A 23,189-nucleotide genomic window follows, 5' to 3' on the forward strand; every position below is an offset into this window, starting at 1 on the left:
AATTCGATCCAGGCTCTTGACCAATAGCAGTGGTGAATATTTGAACCAGTCCTGTGCCTCCCCTAGGTTGACTTAGCCTTAAATAAGTTTAAATAAGTACTTTCTGCAGTGTGTAAACCTCAGCACTGAGGAGACACAGACAGCCAGCTTGGGTTTTGGCCACCTACCCCTCATGTGCCATGCCAGCCCTTCATAGGCGGTTGCCGACAGCACTTGCCCCAACAGTTTGTTAAGGGCTACAATCTTTGTATCTGTGTTTGTCCATGCATGCACATCAGTGGCTATCCCACTGCGCTACAATGCCAATGACATGGATTTAATTCACTGCCATGCACTCTGAGTGGTATCCGGACCGTTCCTGGGTGTCACGTGCATCGATTCAGCCTTAAATGCTTCTCTGCCACGGTGTGTAAAATATAAATTAAACTGCCAGCCCCACCATTAATTCATGTGCCATGCCAGTCTTCATAGCACTTGATGTGGCTGGGTGGATCAGAGGTCAGAGCCAGAACCAATGCGACTCTGGGTTCAAATCCGGGGTTCAGCCACCCAAAGTGAAACCAAATTTTCAAATATTGTGAGTTGATTATCTCAAATTGCTTAACAACAATGACTGCCCACAAATCATTATATATTTATACGTTTCACTTAATAAGCATGGCAAGTGAGAGTGCAGCACCGAGAACGTGCATACGAGGTTCATGAAGGGGTCTCAGAGGTAGTGCAGGACTGTCACCTTCTGCAAGCCATTGTCTAACGCGGGGTATTTTACTTCTCTGCGAGAATGTCGAATGGACTATTAGTACAAAATGTTTTTTAAAGGACCAAAAAAAGATAACCAGGAGCTGACCAACAACACTTACTCCCAACAGTTGATTTGGCAAAATGTAGGATCTTTGCGTGTGTTTATTTACTCAAGCAAAAACAAACATCTTCAGCGATCAAAGCTGAGCAACTGAACTTGATGTATGTGTGTGTGTGTGCCTGTGTGTGCGTGTGTGGGGAACGGTAGTGTAGCGGTTAGCGCGCTGCGCTATGAACCTAGCGACCCGGGTTCGATTACCGCTCACGGCCAACACCAGTGACGATTATCTGAATCGGTCCTGGGCCTCCCCTAGGTCGACTCAGCCTGAAATGAGTACCTAGTGTGGTGTGTAAACATCGCCACTGGGGAGACAAAGGCGGTCGGGCGTGGTGCTGACCACCCACCCCCTCGTGTACCGTTCCGGCCTTCATAGGCTATACGGGGGATCTTTGTTATCTTTGTGTGTGCGTGTGCGCGTGTTTGCGTGTGTGGCCAGGCGGTGGTGTAGCAGCTAGTGCGCTGCGCTACGAAGCCGGCGACCCGAGTTCGATTCCCGCTCACCGCCAACACCGCTGACGATCATCTAACCCGGTCATGGGCCTCCCCTAGGTCGACTCAGCCTCAAATGATCACCCGGTGTGGTGTGTAAATGTCGCCATTAGGGGAGAGAAAGGGCGGTCGAAGCGTGGTGTTGGTCATCCACGCCCTCGTGTGCCGTGCCGCCCTTCAAAGCTGCTCGCTGACAGCACTTGCCCCAAGAGTCTGTTAAGGCCATACGGGGGACATTTGTCTTGTGTGTGTGTGTGTGCGTGCGTCAATTAAACAAACACACTTTTCAACAGTTGTTTACTGTTTCCGGTCTTTAACCATGGCCTGTTTATAAAAAAAATGTTAAAAAAGTGGGTAGAGCGTGAAAAAAACGAGAAAAAACTTTTCACTGAAGAAGTATTTGTTATAGCTCGACGTTTGTCAAATAAAAACATGCGGTGAGGGATGGGAGTCACAGTGTTTCTCTGGGTGCTCGTGACAGCGAGATATATTGATTTCAGTCGCTTGTCCCTGCAGCCGAGGGGCTGAGTATATTTTTCCGTGCTGCGTTTTGTGTGGGAGGCGACTGACTGCCTTGCAGCTGCAGGGTCCTTGTATCTTGTAACATGAAGTCATACGTGTAAGGCGAGCCTTTCCAACGTGTTCACCGCAGATCTCCAAAAGGAAACTTTTTTTTTGGCGACGAACATCTGTGGCTCGAAGCCACGATACGATATTTTATATTAACCCCCCCCCCCCCCGTAAGTGTTTAATAAATGCTGACGGGCTCACAATGTGCTGTGTGTTTTACGAATCGTAAACATTTGGTGAAAGTAAAAGAAAAATGTATCTATCCTGATATCTTATCCGATTGCTAGTGTTGAATCCTCTTTTTCTTCCCATTTGCCTGAAAGTGCCGGTTTACAGAAAGAAAGTTTAAAAAGAAATCTCCGTGTAGTGCGCGTCTATCTTGGAAGACACTTTTAAGTGCCAGACTCGTATCTTGATGAAACTGCGGGAAAACGACACCTTGGCGATTTGCGCCGCTGCTGGCGATTGTGGGCAGTTGGTTGTTTTTTTGCTGCCAAAAAAAACCGGCGGAGGTGGACATTCGCCAACATGCCAACATGCATGTACAGAGTTGATCTTGACCGCCTTTAGGCATTAGGTTTCAATTTCACGGAACGCTATCTTTATTGACACATCATTTCTAAACGCTGTATTTTAACAGCGTGTGTTATAATGGATTCAATATAACAAAAATATATGCATTTTTTATTTACCACGGACAACCGCTTGATGCCAATAAGCATTCCATTCTACTTGTACTGCCATGTTAGAAGTGATAGAAACTTTTCTTTGAAATTTACAATCGGTAGTTATTTTTATTTGAATTCACCAAGTGCAACTGTGGCAGACATATGAATTCTCAATTTTAAATGTTTCTTCTTATAATTGTAGTTGGTGGTTTGATTCCGTTTCTTGTCCCTCCAGCGCCCAAACGATGAGTGCCACTCTACGTGAAATCTGCCATGACTGACTGCAAAAAGGGCGCGGTCCCTGCCACGGAAAAAGTGAATATGTATCACTGCCTCACAACCTCCAAGTGAATATTAGCGCTCCTTAATTGCTCGTCTGAGTGGGAAGGCACTGGACAGGTGGGTGGATTCCATTTATGGCAGACCTCATATCTATAGGATCCGGTATGGATAATGGAGTTGGTTACATTTCGATTTAAAGCTTTCGTGACTGCAGGGATTCATCTTATTGTTTCTTTCGGTAAAGTCACGTAGAAGGGAAGTAATAAAATAATAAAAATAAAACATAATATTATGTTTCCCTTCTACGTGACTTTACCGAAAGAAACAATAAGATGAGTTGGTTACAATCACGCCAAATAAAGTGAGTTTCATTCTGATGGAATGTAACTGGCTTGAGGGCACATTTTTGAATGTTGGCCATCATGGTGTGGCTTTAGCAACAGCTGGAATAACCTAGCAAGTACTTTGTTTTTCGCATTGGCAATATGGCCATACCGACGAGATAAATACCAATTACAGCCCATAATACTTTTTTTGCGGGATGGCTTTCCCACGCCTGTTGATAGTGTAAGGTGGTGGACCATACTTCGCCATGCTGGCGAGTGTGGGTCGGTGAAGAGAAAGCCTAGCACCTGTTTAGAGAGCAATCGAAGTCATCGAGCAGTGCGCTAGCCACAATGCCACCACTCCACCCTCAAATACCGAATATCGGTCTATATGTTGGCCGATTCCGCGCTACAACGATTAAAGATCAGCATAGTTTGTGCATGAAATAAATAAAAAAAACCTCCTTGACAGTTAAAATATGGATTCAATTGTTTGTTTGTGTGTGACTCTCACCAAAGGAAGGTAACATTTTCACTCCTTACTCTTTGGTTCTTTCGGTAAAGACCCACCTGATGACGGACGTTTGTGTTGCACCCGAAACGTCGTGATCTATTTTATTTTCTACCTACGTGACTTTACACGAAAGAACCAAAGAGTATGGATTCCTGCAGTCACGAAAGCTTCAAATCAACATTTTCACTCCTGTTTCAGGGCTGCCAATTGAGATGAGCACCGCTCAATTGTTTAGTGAGCGTGGGGATAGTTGTTTCAGTTTCACGATGTCAGTGCTGTCAATAATAAGGAATTCTCTCCCGACTCGATTCGGTTGATAGCTTATACATTGGTGGACATTTGTAAAAGATTCATATCTAAAGAAAAGGATCATAGAATGGGTTAACGTCAGGCATGCGATTGCGTATATGTATGAGTGTCGTGACTGTGGCTCTCCTAAGCTCTCGGCATAGGGAGACTGTTTATTGGATACAGGGCTGTTTCCATGCATGTATCACCACTGAACTCTAGTATCACGACTGCAGGGAATATGAGAGATTTTGCTCGTAATCCAGATGCATGCTCAGACTACGATGGGTGCATTTGGTTTGAGCACAGAATGTGTTGAGTTTTAGATATGTGCGAAGTGGTGTTTTATCGGTTCGGTTGGATGCAGAACAAACTGCATAACCCAAAAAAAAACTATATTATGGATGATATTGGTCGCGAAACCCTACGTGTTAAACTGGTGAGGTTGCATATGCACGTAACCCGATCAACAATGAGTGTCAAAGCTCTGATTAGCAGCTTTGTTCTAGCTTCTGGTGGGGGTGGTCTATCAAATGACATCACTTAATTTGAATACAATTGTATCGAATGGTATGGGGACAATGGTAATTACGGAGTAAATGCCGATATGGGAATAATTCACAGACAGGAGCTGTTGATTGTTACTTGTATATAATGTCTCATACGTTGGTTGATGATCAAGACCTGGCAAGTTCAAATTCGTGAGTAACTTGCAGAGGCTTTTTGGAGTTAAATGATTGAGTGATGCTGCATTGTCAGTGGTGTACAAGCACAATTAACAACATAAAACATCAACACAGTCCATCAACAACACTGCAGCCTGAAAAGAAACAAAAATGCATGATGCAACAATGGTCCATCTTCATAGCGCATCTACAGAGAGGCCAGAGTTAGAACGTTGATAAGGATTGGAGACTGCACTGAATACAATGGGGCCTGATGAACATTTAAATTTGAAACATTTCTGATGACTAGTTTTTTTATTGGGTTATGAATGGTTACCTAAAGGTAGCTATTGCATACCAGATAAAGCCTTTAGCAATCAAACTTATTTATAAACTAATTTACGTGAGTACATTTATAAAACGTTGCTGGCACAATGACATCGTGCAGTCTCCAACCTTTATGGACACTATCTTTCTTGCCACTCTGTGTCTGTGCTATGGTGAGGGGCCATTGACGAGTGTGTAATCATCTTGGGGGGGGTTTATGGAAGTCGATTTAACTGTTTAACTTGCACGGGTATTGGGGTCTGTGCAATGTGGTCCTTTAGTTTATTACAATGACAGTACAACGTGGATAAAATGTGTATATTTAGGTGCGTATACCCCTTCCCACCATCGGAATGTGGAATTTACACGATTGGTGAAGTCCTGCCGATGGAGATGCCCACTACTCCAATGTCTGTGCGAGCATGGGGACCATTTGAGTTTGATGTGTATAGGACTAGTAGCGTGAAGGGATGGACAGTATTAAACACATTCCTGCGGAGGGAGCTGGTATGAACGTTAGGTTGCTCGGTCAATGGCCAGGGTCAACGGCTGCGTGGTGTATTCCGCAAATATGCCCGACTGTGAGGGTGGGCACAAGCCGGCGTGAGTAGGTTAAACGTTGAGTTTTATAAGGGCACCATGGGGTGACCAGCCCCTCCCCACCCTCCCCACCCAGCCCCTCCCCACCCACCCTCCCCACCCAGCCCCTCCCCACCCTCCCTCCCCACCCAGCCCCTCCCCACCCTCCCTCCCCACCCAGCCCCTCCCCACCCAGCCCTTCCCCACCTTCCCCTCTCCACCCAGCCCCACCCGCCCCACCCAGCCCCTCCCCACCCTCCCCTCCCCACCCAGCCCCTCCCTCCCCACCCAACCCCTCCCTGCACGACGGACGGACACAATAATCCCCTGTGGGCTGGTGTAACCAGGAGGTTCCTACCAGTATTATTCTGACTGATTCTGTCCATTGCTTTATTTTATTTAAACATTCTTTTGTAAACCCATTCCACACTGCATCATGGCTTAGTCTTCTGCAAAAAAAATCTTACTTAATTAAATTCTAGGTCATAAATACGCTGTAAATGTGTGTTTTTGTACACGTTACATTTCAGTACTTTTAAAAGTAAACGCCCAAATGTTTAATGCTATTTCAAAGTTGCTATTCTGAAATGAGTGTGTTGCAATGCTCTTGGTCATCGGTATCCTAAGGCAGTGCTGGAAATTCGACATTCCTATGGCAAGGATCAGACTCGTCATGGGAAAAGTTGAACTTGGTAGGATGGGGACATTGTAGTTCCTTGCAACATAGCCCATGCCATGAGCTGAGCCAAATTGTTCATGATATTTTATACACCTCTTATTCGTGTTGTTCATCGGGCACTAGTAGTTGTACTTAAATTGACTCCTGTGCACTTGCTTACAATTGCCATTCAATACTTAAAATATGTTTTTCTGAAGTAGTGTTTTTTTTTACAGAAACGTGATGCGTCTAGAACTGGCCACACTTCAAGGTGTTTTCTTCTCCAGACTCTCCGGCTCAAGGACATGCACATTCCCGTGAAAATTATTTTGCCATCAGACTTCTCCAGGGAAACAAGATGTGTCAAGCTCACAAGTGATTCCCAGGACGCACGGCTACTACTCAAAGGATGATCGCATTGCATTGCAACCAGTGCTGGGTTAAGCGAGTGCAGGGCCTGTAGCATATGCTATAAAGGGGTCCTAAATAAAAACAACACTTATATATTAAAACACAATATTTTAACTTGCATAGTAGAGTAATTGTAATTTTCATTTGCTATACAGCCTGATAATACGACAAATCGCTCACCTTAAACACCCAGTCGTTCATAAAAGTCGAAGGCAGTATAGTACTACAGTAATAGAGCAAGTGCAGAATCACTGAACCGGAATCTATAGCTTGAAAGCATTTAGCGCGGGGCCCTTGATAACCCGGCACTGATTGGAACATTCTGGAGCATATAATCGAGACATTTCATTCCAGTATGTTATTTGCCGGGAAATCGTATTACCAAATTAGATTCTTACTTGTAAAAAAAAGAAATTGTGTTAAATAACTATTTGGTCGCTGGAGCGGAGGCGAAATGGTGATAGCACTGGGCTATGCACCCAGTGCTCCGATTTCAATTCCAGGCCACGGCTAACATCGGTGGTGAGTGATATCAGAACCGGTCCTGTCCTCTCCACCCCACTTCCCCCTCCTCCCCCCCTTCATCAAACCGCACTGTCCAGTACGCCGAAGTATGGTGACAATAAATACCTCCACGACTGACACGGCAGCGAGACGGTGCATTCATCCGTCGGTGGATTTGAGAATGGCCGTTTTAAAAAAATAAAATGAATCGCTTTACTTTGTATTCACTCACTGATGAATAAACTGCCCCCTACCTTCGTAGCGTGGCACGTCCACGACTCACTATGAGCCATCGATGTCGATGAGCAACGAGGGGAGGACATATTCTTAGGTTTTCGGTAAAATCACGTAGGTAAAAAATAAAATAAAATTTAAAAATTCACGACGTTTCAGAGGCAACACAAGCTTCCGTCTTCAGGTGGAACCGTCATAGCACGCTCATTTACTTGATACTTACATATTTTAATTTAATTTTTTACCTACGTGACTTAAGAATATGAATCCTTGCAGTCACGAAAGCTTCAAATCTAGAGGGGAGGACAATAAAACAGATTCCGCATGCCACTAATGCTGTTTATGGCCAGGAAGTGAACCCGAGTCACGAAGATGTTTGCTGCAGCACTGTGGTTCTCCGCCATAAGACGTGTTTGGTAGATAGGGTGTGAGGATTACATTTGTTACCAAATATTCACGTACGTATAGAATATTAACATTTGGTGGGAAAAAAACATAGTCTGGTGGGCTTTTGGCTTTGCTGACCAGTGTTCTCCAGCAACATTTTAAAGCAAATAACAGTTTTGTTGCCAGATAAAAGGGTAAAAAAACAATTATCATATTTTTTCGTCTGGCAAATGAGGTTCCAATGGTGTAAATGCTTATCCCCGAGCTCTCATACTCTGATGGTGCGTTGTCTTTTAGTTGTGCGCCTTTTGGCGTCATCTGGTCCAACACCATGTGAGACTAGGCTCTAAGGAAAGCTGTCTCGGGTGTGGACCAATCAACTTCAAGGACAATGCATACATTATTGAGTTATGTTTTTTGTTTGCATTACGACTGCAGGTATTGTGGTCTATGCAAACATGACTCCTTGTAAAAAAGGTGTCGGTTTTGTTGCCAGACAAAAGGGTAAAAAACCAATTATCATATTTTTTCTTCTGGCAAATGAGGTTCCAATGGGGTAAAGTATGACCCAGTTTCAACCTAGGCTTGTTCCACCATCTAAGAATTTAAACTGAGTGAGGTATAAGGACGTTGATTGTATCCCTCAGTTTACATTGTTCAAGATCTCTGACGATTAATGGTCACACATGTTGTGGGCGAGTGTGATTGCAAAGTGAGTGATGCGATTTAGAGATACTTAGGACAGTGAATCCTTGCGAGGTTAAAAAGGCATTGCAAGTCTTGGTCGCGATAGCCTACGTGTTCAACTGTGGCCGTGTTTAGGAATATCCCCATAAACCTTTAAAACCACGCCACCTCCGCCTCCCCAGTGTCGATATTCGCACACCGCACCTGGTACTAATTTACGGCCGAGTCGATCTAGAGGAGGCCCAGACCGGTTCACGTGCAGCGTTCGTCACCGGCACGAGTCGTGAGCGGGACTTGAACTCGGGTGGCCAGGTTCGCAGTGCGGTGCTGATCCACTACCGCGCATGCCTCGGCCGAATGCTCGCCACAAGTGATGCATTTTCTGCAGCAGCGACTTATTCACACACACACACAAAAAGTGCAACAAGTTGTGAGAAGCTCCTGATGGCTGTGAAACACAAAACAAAAGGCGTAACAGCTGTCTCCCGGCTAAACGTTAAGCACATGGAGAAATGTGTTGGCTTTCCCTCCCCTCCCTCCTCTTTGACAGTTACTGTATTTCTTCGACCCCCGTTCGTTGTTCAGCTGCCAAGGCGATGTGACATAATGAGAAGATGATTAAATTTTTATTCGAGCAATGAAGACCACGTTTGGGTTGGTTGGTTTGTTCCATGACCTGGCTTCCACGGCAGGGCGATATCTGCGCTGCTCGTGACGGCTGCCCCAATGAGCCTCTTGATGTCGATGCAGAGCCTCATCGGAACTATGCAGGGGAACCAGTTTAATCCCTGAGTCCTGACAAGCTCGCCATCACTTGTCGGCACAATTTGAATGTGTGTTTATTTTTACAAGAATACATTTCGCGCAGCAGATATTATCACGCTCGACGCCGCTGTGGTGTGATGTGGTGGGGGGGGGGGGGGTCTCCAATTCAACATCCCAGCGTGGCAAGGTGACACAATTATGCGCGTTTATTTAAATCCCTTCCTCCAAACTGTCTGCCAAGCAGTGTAAACGGGCACACCTCAGCCAGTCTCCCTGTATGTTACTTGTGGTGGGTGGGGTAAAGTGCGGGTACTTACACCTCTTCCAAGACATCTGACCTGTGTGAAAGAGTAGGCCAAAACATCCCGCATAGAAAGGGCTCTTCCCAGGGCTCCCCTCGAGTCATCCTCTGTAAGTTAAAATACGAGCTTGTGATGGACATTTCGCATTCCTGTCGGAACGAGTATTTAATCTACGAGACAATTATAGAAAAACTGTTTTACTAATGTTCATGGATTAACCTAACCTGAGCATTAGAAATATTAGTGTGAAATTTTGTATCGATACTGTCAGTAGTTGAGATCATCACCAAGTATTTTGTTTCTTGCAATTCAACGTCCGTTACTTGTTACATGACCATGCCGTCAACAAATATGACGTAGATACAATTTTCTCCACTTTTTGTCAAGGCCTCAATTTATCCGATCAAAAATTTGGAAGTCGCCTCGTGACATTTCTGTAAACATCGTTGGTGAGGGAGTGTCTCCCTCTCTCAATCCTCTCCTGATTTGTGGTTTATCCCCCACCCTTCCCTCGTGCAAGGGCATCGTAGCGGCTCCTTCGTACATGGGTTTGATAACGTCAACATTTTGATTTTATTCAGGATTTTCGTTTGTGAGTACTTGGAAGAGACTGCTTCTGTTATCCAACGAATCATTGACTAAAGCCAGGGATAACGGTATTCCACGTGACTTTGTCTTCTCTCGTGTTTGATTGATTGTGTGTATGTATGCGGTCATTGGTGGAAAAGCCTTGTAAGTTAATTACTGTAATTAAATATGATATAAGCTTAATGCCGAGTGAGCATCATGGGAGCTACATGGAAACACGGACTGGCGTCTACTCGCCTTGTTTATGCGTAAACGTCAAGGTAACCACTTGCTGTTCATCATCACTTTGTTAATTGTTGAGTCTCATAGAATACTATGGGATATTAGCATTTTTATTATACATCTATTATTTTGCAGAATTATTTCTCAATCCGCTGCGGGATGAGTGCCTCCTCACTCTGTGTGGACCGTGGGTTTGTTTGACCACGTTCATGAGTTGCTTATTACTGTTAATAATAATAGGGTTTTTCCCCTTTTTTTCTGCCAACAAAACTGAAACCTTTCTACAGGAATCACGTGTGCATTAACCACAATGCTTGTGGTCAAAATGCAAACAAAAGACACACTGATAATATATTGGCATTGTCCTTGAATCTGATTGGTCCACACCAGAGACGGCTTTCTTTTGAGCCTCGTCTCAATTGGTGCTCGACCAGAGGACGCCAAAAAATCCGTTTCAAGGACAATGCAAATATATTATCAGTGTGTTTTTTGTTTGTATTTTGACCACAAGTATTGTGGTTAATGCAGACATGATTCACTGTTAAAAGGTTTCAGTTTTGTTGCCAGAAAAAAAGGTTAAAAACCCTGTTATTATATTTTGGTACTGGAAAAGGAGGTCTAATGGTATTACTGTTAATGTCATCATCAACGCCATCAGCCGTGATCAATCCACTGTTGGACATTTACCGACCGAAGCCTTAGCTATCTCTCATGATCCTGCAATGTACCAATCCACCGAGCACCTGCCCACATGCTAATTCCAGGACTCTGTCTCCCTGTTGGACGTTCTCTCTTGGATGCGTTTCATTCATTGATTGTCACTCCATCATTGTACTCAGGACCACTGGAAATCATCTTCCTCTGGCCGTGACGTGCCCTTGGTTTGGAATTATAATTTTCATATATATACAATTGATCGTGTAAAAAAAATACTCGGATATTGTTTACATTAATTTATGACTACTTTAGTTACCTCATTAAAATTAATACTTTATGTTTAGTTATTATCTTGAGTAATAAGCCCATTAAAGCCTAAGTAGCTTTATTTAGTTTGATCCAATCTGCTGGCACATTGACCTTGTACTGTTATCATGAATGGTAATCAACTGGTATGTGCAAATTAACAGTAATCATAGAGGATATCAGCTCCCCAATTTGTTTATATTATTCAAAGTAATAATTTGTGTCATTGTGGAGAATGTAAAACATATTGATGCATAACACAAATATATTTTGTATATGTAAAAATACATTTATATTCTCCACAACGACACTCATGATTATTTTGAGTCATGTATTATTGAATTTCACATCGAACCAGGACCCCACATCGTAAAGAGAGGGTAAGGTCTGCAGGTCAGCAACATTCATTGAAGCAAGCCTGGCTGCTGATGAGACAATGTTTGTCGAAACGAGTCCAGAGTTTGCTTGTCTTGAGACAATGCTGCTGCAATTGCGCACTCCCAGAAACCCGTGCGGCTGACAGATTGTGTAACAGATCATGTCTAGTACTTTTCGTGGAGAGACGAGTATGTGAAGATAGATTGTCTACTTATTGATGTTGTGCGTATGCTGTGATTAGCTTCATCGCTCGTCTTGTTGCAATGATAAAGTCTTGTAGTAGTGGTCCGTGTCACATCTGCCACTCGCACGAAAATAATGAGGATCAATCCTCAGCTTGGTAGCTTTCTGAAAAGCATTTATATATTTAAAATTCCAGATGTTTGACACATATGCCCTTATACATGTGCCGGCTCTGCAGCAGTCCAGCCACTACTGATAGAGAGCCCACTTTTATTTGGCGTTATAAAAAAAGCCGCTCGCCCATGTACACCTCTGGCCACATCTGCGCGCCCATAATTAGAAACACTTCGAGCAGGATTCATTTGTCTCGCGCCGGGCGCTGGGGCAAATAAACCCTTTCACTGCGAACCATTGTTTCCACTTGTTTTCTCCCGCAAGTTCACATTTTATTGTTCCGCTTGATTTATCGTTTGCTTTGTAAGGCCCCCACGCGCGTTATACGGGTTTTTTTTGTGTCGTTTTGCGTGGTGACGTCGTCTCTTCGTCTTTGCATTCAAAACAGCTGCAAGGAAAAAGTGTTTTGTTTTCTTTGCCGAAGGCACTCACGATCGCGACGCTCAAAATTTCCGAAAGCTCTTTAACGATAGACAGTTACGATGTTGAGAGCCATTTCACGATATCGCAGTGGTCGCCAGTTACAGCGTTGAATACTTTATTCTAGCAGGCCACGAGCACTGTAACATGGCACATTTACTCGTAACCTGCAATTGGTCAGTTCAAATCCTGGCTGGGGTTAACCCATCCCCCATGATCCCGATGAAACCAATGCAACAAATGCCACTTTTGGGAAGTCAGCCGCTTCCCAATGGCAGACTGACCCTGGCCAGAGGAATGTGGGACTTCCATCACTGGCTCAGAGGAGAAGATGCGGACAAGTGCAAATCAATAGTCATTTAAACAGTGAGACGCGTTTAAACAAATACTTTACAATATAATGTGTGACTTATTGGATGCAATTGAGTGTCCACGTATGAGGCCATCTTCGTCAGTCTACTGCAGGATGATTATTTGACCATACTTCACCACATTGGTCAGTGGCGGTTGGTAAATAGGGGGTGGTGGGGGCGGGATGTGCAGAGCAGTGTAGTTTCTGTACTGCCTGTACTGCCAGTGTATTTTATTATTGCCTTCCACTGCCAAACATGCCTGCTACACCTGTCTGCTATGTACGACTATCACTAATGCAAGCGCAATCCAGGTTGAATACCTGATTAGCTTCCATGATGCGATGAGAATGAGTGCATTCTGGGTAAATTAGTCAAAGGCTGCGTTTGATTTCAGACATTAGAAAAACAATTATATCTCTTCCCGAACCCGCTAACATCACAAGCATAAATTATCGTAAACAAGCTGGGATTATTTAGCACACTACAAGCATCTTGTCTTGTTTTATCAAGGTGGATGCGTTTTGGCACACTATTTCCATCCCGCCAATAATTTCGGATTAGTGTGGATAAGTGAACCTCATACTCGAGTACCTTATGCCAATAGTTCTTACTCCTAGCCAGCCTAGCAGTATTGAAGGAAATATTAAGTGAGTGATTAATGCTAGTGCCCACTTATTGATCTGTCATATGCCCTAGCTGAATCCTAGAACTCAACTGCTCATTGCAGACCTCACTTGGTATACAGGGCGTGGGTTCGATCTCGACCCTGACACCTGTACATTTGGAGCTTGCGTGTTCTCCCCATGGTCGCGTCGATTTTTCTTCGGGTCCTCTGTGGCCAGGTCGCTTCTGAAAAAGAGCTGTATTGCTCAGTGGGCCTTACCTGGTAAAATAAAATATAGTTTTATAGTTTAAGTAGTTTTTCCCAAATGTGTTTCTTTTCCCAGCGAGCTTCACCAACATTAACTGAGTATGAGCCATCCTTGGACCATAAGTTCCACTTCGATACGCAAATTACCCTCCCAGTAGCTATCAGTCAGCATACTCCATGCAATAAAGTGACTGAGGCTTAAGACGAACATGTATCTGAGTGATGATCTCACCATGCACATATAAAGATGAAAGGCTAATGTTACAAAATATTGGAGGAATAGTTAAACGACTAATAATTAGATAATGTAATGTATTTTTATTATTTATGGGAAGTTAACAATTTACTTCTCATTTGAGAAGACTGGATTGCACCATGAGAATGTGTAATTTCCAACACTGGCTCAATGGTGATGAGCACTAACCAACGTTGCCTTGTACAAGCAGACATTTTTGCTGCGATTGTTGAATAAAAGAGCGGTTATAAGAAATGGCTTCTTTTATTTACAGTGCACAAAGCTGGGCTCAATTATTTTTCATTTTATGCGGAGCTATCTGGATTGAATCAAGACTGCTGAAACTTTTATGCTGTTGGCAATTCTTGGCTGCATCTTACCTCTGACTGTGGCTTTGATTTAGACTGTAACTTTTTATGTTATTGTCCATTTTCAGCTTGGGCCTTGTGTCGAAATGAGTTGTCAATTTTGGAACGCCTATCATATTTTTACAATTTGGATAAAGTTGCGTTGGGGCCTTCTTGAAAAATACTTTAAACATTTTCTGGGGAATACACCTTTAAAAATCATCAATAAAAATATATGCTTTCCTTTTTTTGATATATTTATTCATGATTTTTACAACTAAGAGTTTTTTTCCACCAAATTTGGCTTCCATTTCAAAGAGAATTACACGTGAGTTATACAACTCATAAAATGTAACTGTTGTGGACATTATTTCTCTCCACCCCACATTACAGAAAGTAGCACAGAGCAATGCGAGGCTAAATTAACTTCCCAGATAAGCACGCTATAAAACACTGAATTGTAATTAGAGTGCACCAGTCAGTGGCTCTCTGTGGCTGGACGCATGCCATTAAAAGTCACCGATGCCAGTTTCTGGTTGTTCAGGCAAAATCCATGGCATGTGGTTGTCATTTCACAGCATCTAGGTTTTTGTGAGTGAGTCGCTCTGCACTACTGGGAGCAGCGCTGAAGCAGTATCACTTTTACAAGCGGAACTAAAGACTTTAAGTGCTCCAAAGCTGTGAAAAAGCGAGGTGCACAGTACCCCGAGTGCACCTGAAATGTTGCACGAAGTTTTAACAAGCACTGCCCTGTCGCTGGCTGCAAACGGGGCCTTCTTGCATCCTGACATCCCCCCGGGGTGGACAACCCCGTGGAAGGAGCCGCCGATGTCTCCCGACATCAAAGACCACGCTGCCCACATGCATTTGCGCCATATGTGTGATTTGGAAACAATTATGTTACTTGAGATGGATTCTTGCACCCTTACAGCATTGCTTCCCATCCACTTGCGGTTTTATTTTTTTATTTGTGTCCCTCGTTCGTGCGACGCCCTTCTTGCGTGCCACTGCTGCTGCTGCTGCATATTTGAATAATCAGGCTAATGTCATAATACAATCAATCGCTTCTTTGCAATTAGTGCTGTGGTCTGCGTATTTTGTAAAAAAAACAAAAATCCTCAAAATTTGATTAAATAGCCCTTTTGTTCAAAAATAGCGCACACGCATTAAAAGTACATTTTGCTTTAATTGTGCACTGTTATGACTCACAAATTTCGTTAATTTCCATTCCTCGCTTATTAAAGTGGTCCTCAAGACACACCGTTAAATAAAGCACGCTGTACATTACACGAGATTTTATAGGGGAAAAGTCGAACGCGCCTCTTCCTTGGCCAAGCGGGGATCTTTTCACCATTGTAAAGCAACATTCTCGGGGATCAGTTTACATGCAAACATGCGTGTCCCCTCTGCCCCTCGCCGCTGTTTTGGATTTTTTTTTTGGGTGAAGTCAGTAGCGAGTGTGCAGCAGTCATCGCGAGCGGTGTGCATTGCGCCCACATGCAGGCACTTTTGATAGCACTTAAGTGTGAGGAAATGCGATAGCCCTTGAAGCCGTGTGGGCTTGCAGTGTCCAGCTTGCAAACACGTGTGGGGAAAGGGGTCATGCGGAATTGCCTGGCACCTGCAGAGCTAAACTAATTACCTGCGGAAGCGGCCAAGTGTGCAGTTATTCCGCCAGTGTCATAAGCTGCAAGGAAACTTCTCATTTCTCTCTTTCTGTCTTCCCTCTCGCTTTTTTTTTCTTGCTCGGGGACGCTGGGTTTTTCTGGAACTGGGGGTCGACGGGTCGTCTCTGGAATGCCTCCCAGGTGTGGCACATTTCCTTGCGAAGGAACGCTAAATTATTTCTCCGTCGTCCGTGCCTGCCGTTGTTTTGCGCACTGGGGCATTTGAAGAAAATGTGCCGGTTTGGCAGTGAGGAGTGAGCAGACGCTAGCCACACTCCAGGCTCCCCCTTCGAGAGGAGCTCCGTTTGATTATTACTTACTGCATAGGTTTTCACCGTTGTGCTGCATAGCTTCTCCGATGTAGATTCCGCACCTCCGATTAACACGGTTGGTTACGTACGGCGCAAAAGAAGTCCAACATACATACACATGCGTACAGTTTGTACCGTGTGCTGTTTTCGCCACGATTATGGACGTTTTTCTCCACGCACTGAAATTCAAACAATCTGGTCTACATCATGGAACCTCCTTTGCCAGTACCAAAATATGAGAATAGGTTTTCCCCTTTTTTCTGGCAACAAAACAGGTGTTAAGATGTTAAAACACCAAACTGAAACCTTTTACGAGGAATTTTGTCTGCATTAACCACAATAGTTGTGGTCAGAATGCATACTTTGATAATATATGCAGAATGCATACTTTGATAATATATGCATTGTCTTTGAAACGGATTGGTCCACACCAGAGACAGCTTTCTCGTCTCAAACGGTGTTAGATCAGGCGTCCTCTGGTCTAAAAGGCGTCCTCTGGTCTAACACCGTTTTGAGACTAGGCTCAAAAGAAAGCTGTCTCTGGTGTGGACCAATCAGTTTCAAATTCAACGCATATATTATCAGAGTATGTTTTTTGTTTGCATTCTGACCACGAGTATTGCGGTTAATGCAGACATGATTCCTCGTAAAAGGTTTCAGTTTGCCGTTTTAACATCTTAACACAGCTATTTTGTGGCCAGAAAAAAGGGAAAACCTCTCATAATCTGGTCTACGTTTTCAAAGTGCCTGAGCGATGCCAGCATTAGTTGAACACCCCGAGCATATGAACTCGCACACTTGCAATTGTGAGTGGAGCGTTCTGGAGCAGCATCACGTGGCCAAACAATGTAAATGTAATATCGCGTATCACAATGGCAATAATAATCATAATCATGAAGAAGCTCCCAGCACGTGGAGAAAAATGTCGGTCGTCATACCGAACAACGCTCAGTACAAGCACGTTGAGAAACCTTTTCATTGCTATTGTTAGTATCACTTCTAGCGCTAGGGCGTGCAGAAAAAACATTCAATGCCACTAGATATCGGAGTCAAAGCAACAGCCCGCATGAACAACACACACACACACATATATATATACAAAATGGGTACCAGTTTGAATTGTAGCAGCACTGGGCACTGTGGTGGACAATCCACACAGCTATACCAGGGAGCATTGTATTTATCCTTAACACAACTACAGCACCATTGGAACCTCATTTGCCAGTAAAAATATGTTAATTGTTTTTTTACCCTTCTATCTGGCAACAAAACTGACACCTTTTTACAAGGAGTCATGTTTACATAGACCACAATACCTGCAGTCATAATGCAAACAAAAAACATAACTCTGATAATGTGCACTGTCCTTGAAGTTGATTGGTCCACACCCGAGACAGCTTTCCTTAGAGCCTAGTCTCACATGGGTTGGACCAGATGACGCCAAAAGGCGCACAACTCAAAGACAATGCACCATCAGAGTATGAGAGCTCCGGGTGAAGCATTTACACCATTGGAACCTCATTTGCCAGTAAAAATATGATAATTGTTTTTTTACCCTACTATCATGACTCCTTGTAAAAAGGTGTCAGTTTTGTTGCCAGATAGAAGGGTAAAAAACCAATTATCACAACTGCAGCAGTGACATTTTACCAACTTGGTAAGGTTTTTTGACTGAGTCTACCCTGACCAGCATTTGCATGGAGAACGTGATTATTTGTATGTAGGACATCGATATTTTGTATTCATAACAGTTTAAATAATTATACAAAAATTGGTTATTTCATGATGCTGCGTTGTTCGTGGTGCACAATCACAATTAACGAAAACAAACTTGACACACTCGTAAACAACATTACCTCAAAATTACAATATATATAATTGTCTACGCTTTGGGCAATGACTCTTTTTCTGTATGTCCTATGAAGAAGGCACACTCCCAAAATATGATGGAATTTATATATGTATTTATTTTAATGCATGGCTTGTTGACAATAGTGAGCTTATTTATAATGATGATACTGTGTATGATCACAGTTCGCTGTGTACACTTATAATCATTATACGCAGTATACTGTCCTGCTGAGGAATAGTGGCACCTTTCGTTAACACACTGCGCTGTGAATGATACAACCTGAGTTCGATTCTCACTCAAGGCGAACTTCAGTAGCGAGCGCCATCTGAGTGGATCCCCCATCCTCGCGTCTCCAACGGGCACTGACCAGCATAGTGAAGTATGGTCAAACAGCCCGTGTGAACAACACTGCATGGGGAGGCCTTCGTACACCACTAGATTGACACAGTGCCTACATTATCATGATAAAGTGTTGCATTTAAACATTTTGGACGAGTGGTGCTGCAGAGTGCTAAACTCACAATTGTAAATATACCAGCTCATCACACCCTCGGGCACTTACAAAATGGGTACCAGTTTGTGAGAAGTTAAGAGTGGTTTTCTTATGGATATACTGGTCCATGTCTTAGGAACATGGAATTTCCACCAATGGTACAGCGCCATCAACACGAGATGAACACCATCAAATGCGAGGACTCAATCGTGAAAAAAACCTTAAAATATATATCTACTTTACAAGTGCACAACACATGCATTGGGGATTGGGATAGCTTTCTCATTCCTTGCAACATTTCACAATGATGTAAAGAGGGATCTTCCTTTGAGACACATTTTCTGCTGCTTAAATTGTACTTCTTTGCCGCGAAGATGTACACTTGAATGATATTTCACGATGACGATGCTGGCGGTTGAAAATCATATTGTTGTAAGATGTTTACATAGAATTTTAGGCATCCCGTGCTGGCCTGACGGCACCACGCGCCGGTATGTGAGCACAATAGATTCATCACTTTACAATGGAACCACTTTATCATAATCAAAACATCCCACGACAACGAACAAAAAAAAAATCAGCATTGCAGCGGTGCAGTTTCGCTGCAACGACGGAGCGAGGAATTTGGAATGGAAGGGCGAACGCTAATTCCTCCTCTGCGTCCCAATACAAAAAAAAGGTGCACTCCTAGTTTTAAAATGCACGGTCCCCAAGGTCCACTTGTACCAAAAAAAAAGGCAAAAGCTTTTTTGATCAGTAACACCTGCCAAACTCATCCATCAGCCAGGCCGATGGCAGGATATGCCTCTTCCTACTCATGCTGCGCTGCTGTCGGCTCTGGGACAAGGGCCGCTCTCGAAGTTGCCGGAGACTGAATTCTACTTAGGGAGCCAGTGTTTGCTGCCCAAGTTGTATCCTCTGTGTACGCTTCAATGCGTAGTTTTGAAGCTCGCAAGTCAATAGCGGTTTTGCCTATGGAGAGGGTTGGTGCCCCCCCCCCCCAATGGAATAATATGGAATGTCCACCACTGGCTCCCGGTCACCGATGAAGATAGATGAACGCTGTCTTGCTTTAATTTGAGCAGGCGAGTCGCTTTGATGAACGACTGCGCAATGGACGTGCATTGCCATTTGAACAGAAAAAAAGGCCGAATGGAGTTGTACATTCTGTTAATAGAAGCTAAAGTGACAAGTGTGATGTGTACATGGAAAAATACCTCAACTAGAAGCATAGGCTACACAATGCTGATGACTCCCAAGGGTAAGAAACATATGTCTTCTCACTTCTCCGAGTCCACCAATTATCTAAATCCTCTTGGCCACATTAAAAAAGGAGTGGAATGGTTTCAAAAAGTGGCTTGCCATATTTCCGAGCCAACAGTAATGTTTATTGAGAATGTATTTGTGTGTGTAATATATGTGTTCATTTATTTGCGGTAACATCAGGTTCATGCATTTAAACGAAGATTTGAATTTAAAATGCATGCTTCATTTGTAACAGATAAGGCATTCTTTTCAATATTAAATGCACGAAAGGGAGTTTTCATTGCACCTGATTATCTTATGCATACGTTAATCTCTGCCATAGTAATGTGGAATTTTCACCACTGGCTCAAAATTAATAACAGAGATGAGCACTTCCTAAGACTTTATTAAATATGGAGACACTGACTTTACTGGGTGCATTCCTTCAAATCTTTTACATCCAGAAATGAATAATCGGGTTTTCACCTTTAGTCGTACATAATACCGAGATTTCCACAATCAAATCTGTTACTTATGAGAAACTCCATGATAACAGGAAAAATAGTGTGGGCCAGAAATCCATAAGTTAAAACAAAGCCAGACATGTTCAAAACGCACTTAGCCTTTGTGCATGATGCAAAAACCAGCCAGCAGTTCCGAAATAAATTATTTGTGCTCTGCTTGTTTTAGGCCACCATAACAAAAAAACAAATGTGACCTCCTGATTCCTGTGCAGTGACATTGACCTTTGGACCAGACTGTGTGGCTCACATTGTGAGATTCAGCTCAAACTGTTTAATTTCATTGAGTACACTGCAGCTTTTCCCTTAATGTGAAGTGGTGAGTAAATATTTAAAAAAAATGTACACACATAGCCAGATGGCCTAAATTGAAATTGCACGTAGCAAATGCACAAACTAACCTGCATTTAACAAAAACAAATATACTCTCTACTCGAGATGGATTTTGTGCTGTGGTAGGAATATAAAGATCCCCCGTATAGCCTTTAACAAACTGTTGGGGCAAGCTCTGTAAGCAAGCACCTATGAAGGCCGGCATAGCACACAAGAGGTTGGATGGCCAACATCAGTACTGAGGTTTACACACTGCACAAGGTACTTAGTTAAGGCTGAGTTGACCTAGGGAATACCCAGGATCAGATCAGATAATTGCCACGATGTTGGCTGTGAGCTGGATTCGAACTCGAGTTCCTGGGTTCATTGCTCAGTAAGCTGACCACTACAATACTGCTCCCCACTAATATATACACAAAGACAAAGGTCCCCATATAGCCTTTGACATACTGTTATGGCAAGTGCTGTGAACGAGCACCTATGAAGGCCGGAATGGCACGCGAGGGAGTGGGTGTCCAACACCAAGCCCGGTCGCCTTTGTCTCCTTAGTGGCGATCTTTACACACCGTACTAGATTTTTATTTGAAGCTGAGTCGCCCTAGGAGAGGCCCAGGACCGATTCAGACAATCGTCACTGGTGTTGGCCGTGAGCGGGAATTGAACTTGAGCGGCCGGGTTTGTAGCTCAGCGCGGTAACCGCTCCACTACCGCACACACTTGCCAATGGGCGCCCACTGAGGTGCACAAACAGAACAAAGATCTGTTTAGCCACGTAGGACGTAGGGATGTGTGCTGTTAGTGAGCTCCTATTAAGGCTGGCATCGGGATGGTGTTAACATCATTATGCATGGTTGCATTCGTCTTCGCAGTGCGGATAAATATAATGGCACGCCACATCAGGAATTAATTTAAGGTTGAGTTAATGTAGAGGAGCCCCAGAACAAGTTCAGATTCATGGAAATGGTAGAAACCCAGGTCTCTGAGATCGTAGAGTGTTGACTACTGTGCCACTGCTACACACACACACACAAAGGTTCGCGTGCACACACGCACATGCACAATAGCACTAAAAACAAACAACGTTTGTCCCTGAAGATAAATAGCGAAGGGGTTTGCTTTAGCTTTCTTTGGGGAGAAAATGACCCACTTATAAGCACTTACAGATATTGTTAAAGTCCTGCTGGAGTGCAGACTTTACAGCCTGTATGGCTAATTTGGCCGTAATGTCCTCCTGTACCGGCATAAGGGGCACCTTGGGATCTCTAAGGCCGTTTTTTAAAGCGGCTGAAGGATGCCATGCATTGCCATGTTGCATTTGTAGCTGCTACCCACATGTGCATTTAATACCCCTAGGCTCTTCACAGGGTTGTGGTGTTCTTATTTTTTTCTGGAGTTTTTTTCGATATCAGAGGTCTTGTATTTTGAACCTTGAAAAAAAGAGCGTTTTTTTCATTAATATCGAATCAATAAGTAGTTTATTTGGTTTAATGCTATAAGTAGAAGCTGAAAATGAGCACATTATTATTGTCTTACCAGAACTCTCTCAGTCAACGCAGCAGCGCATGTCAAGGACGCACCCAAGAAGAAGACACGACCACTTCTTGAATAAGTTTGATAGACCTCTCTTACAAATTCATGAACAGCTCCTTCACGATCCGTAAAGAGTTGATGACTCCATGTAAAATGTTAAGTGACTCCCTGCTTATACAAGTGTGAGGCATTGCTCATCTCCTGTATATCGGCCTCAGCCAAACGTGGAAATTCCACATTCCTATTGTGACAGTTAATCATTAAATAGCATATCAATCATCCTTTGTGCATTATTGAGATTTTTTACCTCTCAGGAGATGGCTTATGCCAAAAAGTGAAAAATGAAATTCATATAGAGTGCCGTAATGTGTGTGTATTGTGCGGTGATTTGTGACCAGGTTGTAACCACCTACTCTATACTTGACAAGTAGAAGTACTTGCGAGTGAGCGCTCCGATTAAACCCCAGGATCTCAGCGGAGCTGGCTCAATGCTCTAACACAGGTAGAAGGAGGCCCCTTAAGTCCTCCAGACAGCTGCTTAAATGCATTCAGTGTTTTGAATATGTACATTACATGTCCGTGTGTGTGTGTTGTTACATTTATGTCGTCAAAAAGTAAATGTGCTGCCATGCTCAAATGATCAATGGACAGCGCCCATCTCTAGCGATACGCATTCCACGTTACTACAACAGAGACAACTTCTCCCATTGAATGACCACTGGATTATTAATGCAGTAACTGCTGGATATGAGCACACACCCCGTGGGAGCAAGGCCAGCTGTGCGTATATCCCAAGTGGTGTGCTTGTATGTGAAGATGCCCTTTGCCTTCCTTCCACCTGTGTGATGTAAGAATGTGTTGCTTCAATAAGAACTGCGTAAACAATTATAACATATACTCCTTTGTCAATCCACTGCTGAATGTATGCCTCTCCACGCCGCGTTGGTTGTGGGGGTTATTTGACGATGCTTCATCACACTCA

The sequence above is a fragment of the Lethenteron reissneri genome, chromosome 29 (genome assembly GCF_015708825.2).
Source record: "Lethenteron reissneri isolate LAM-NWPU_2019-01 chromosome 29, ASM1570882v1, whole genome shotgun sequence".
NCBI lineage: Eukaryota > Metazoa > Chordata > Hyperoartia > Petromyzontiformes > Petromyzontidae > Lethenteron > Lethenteron reissneri.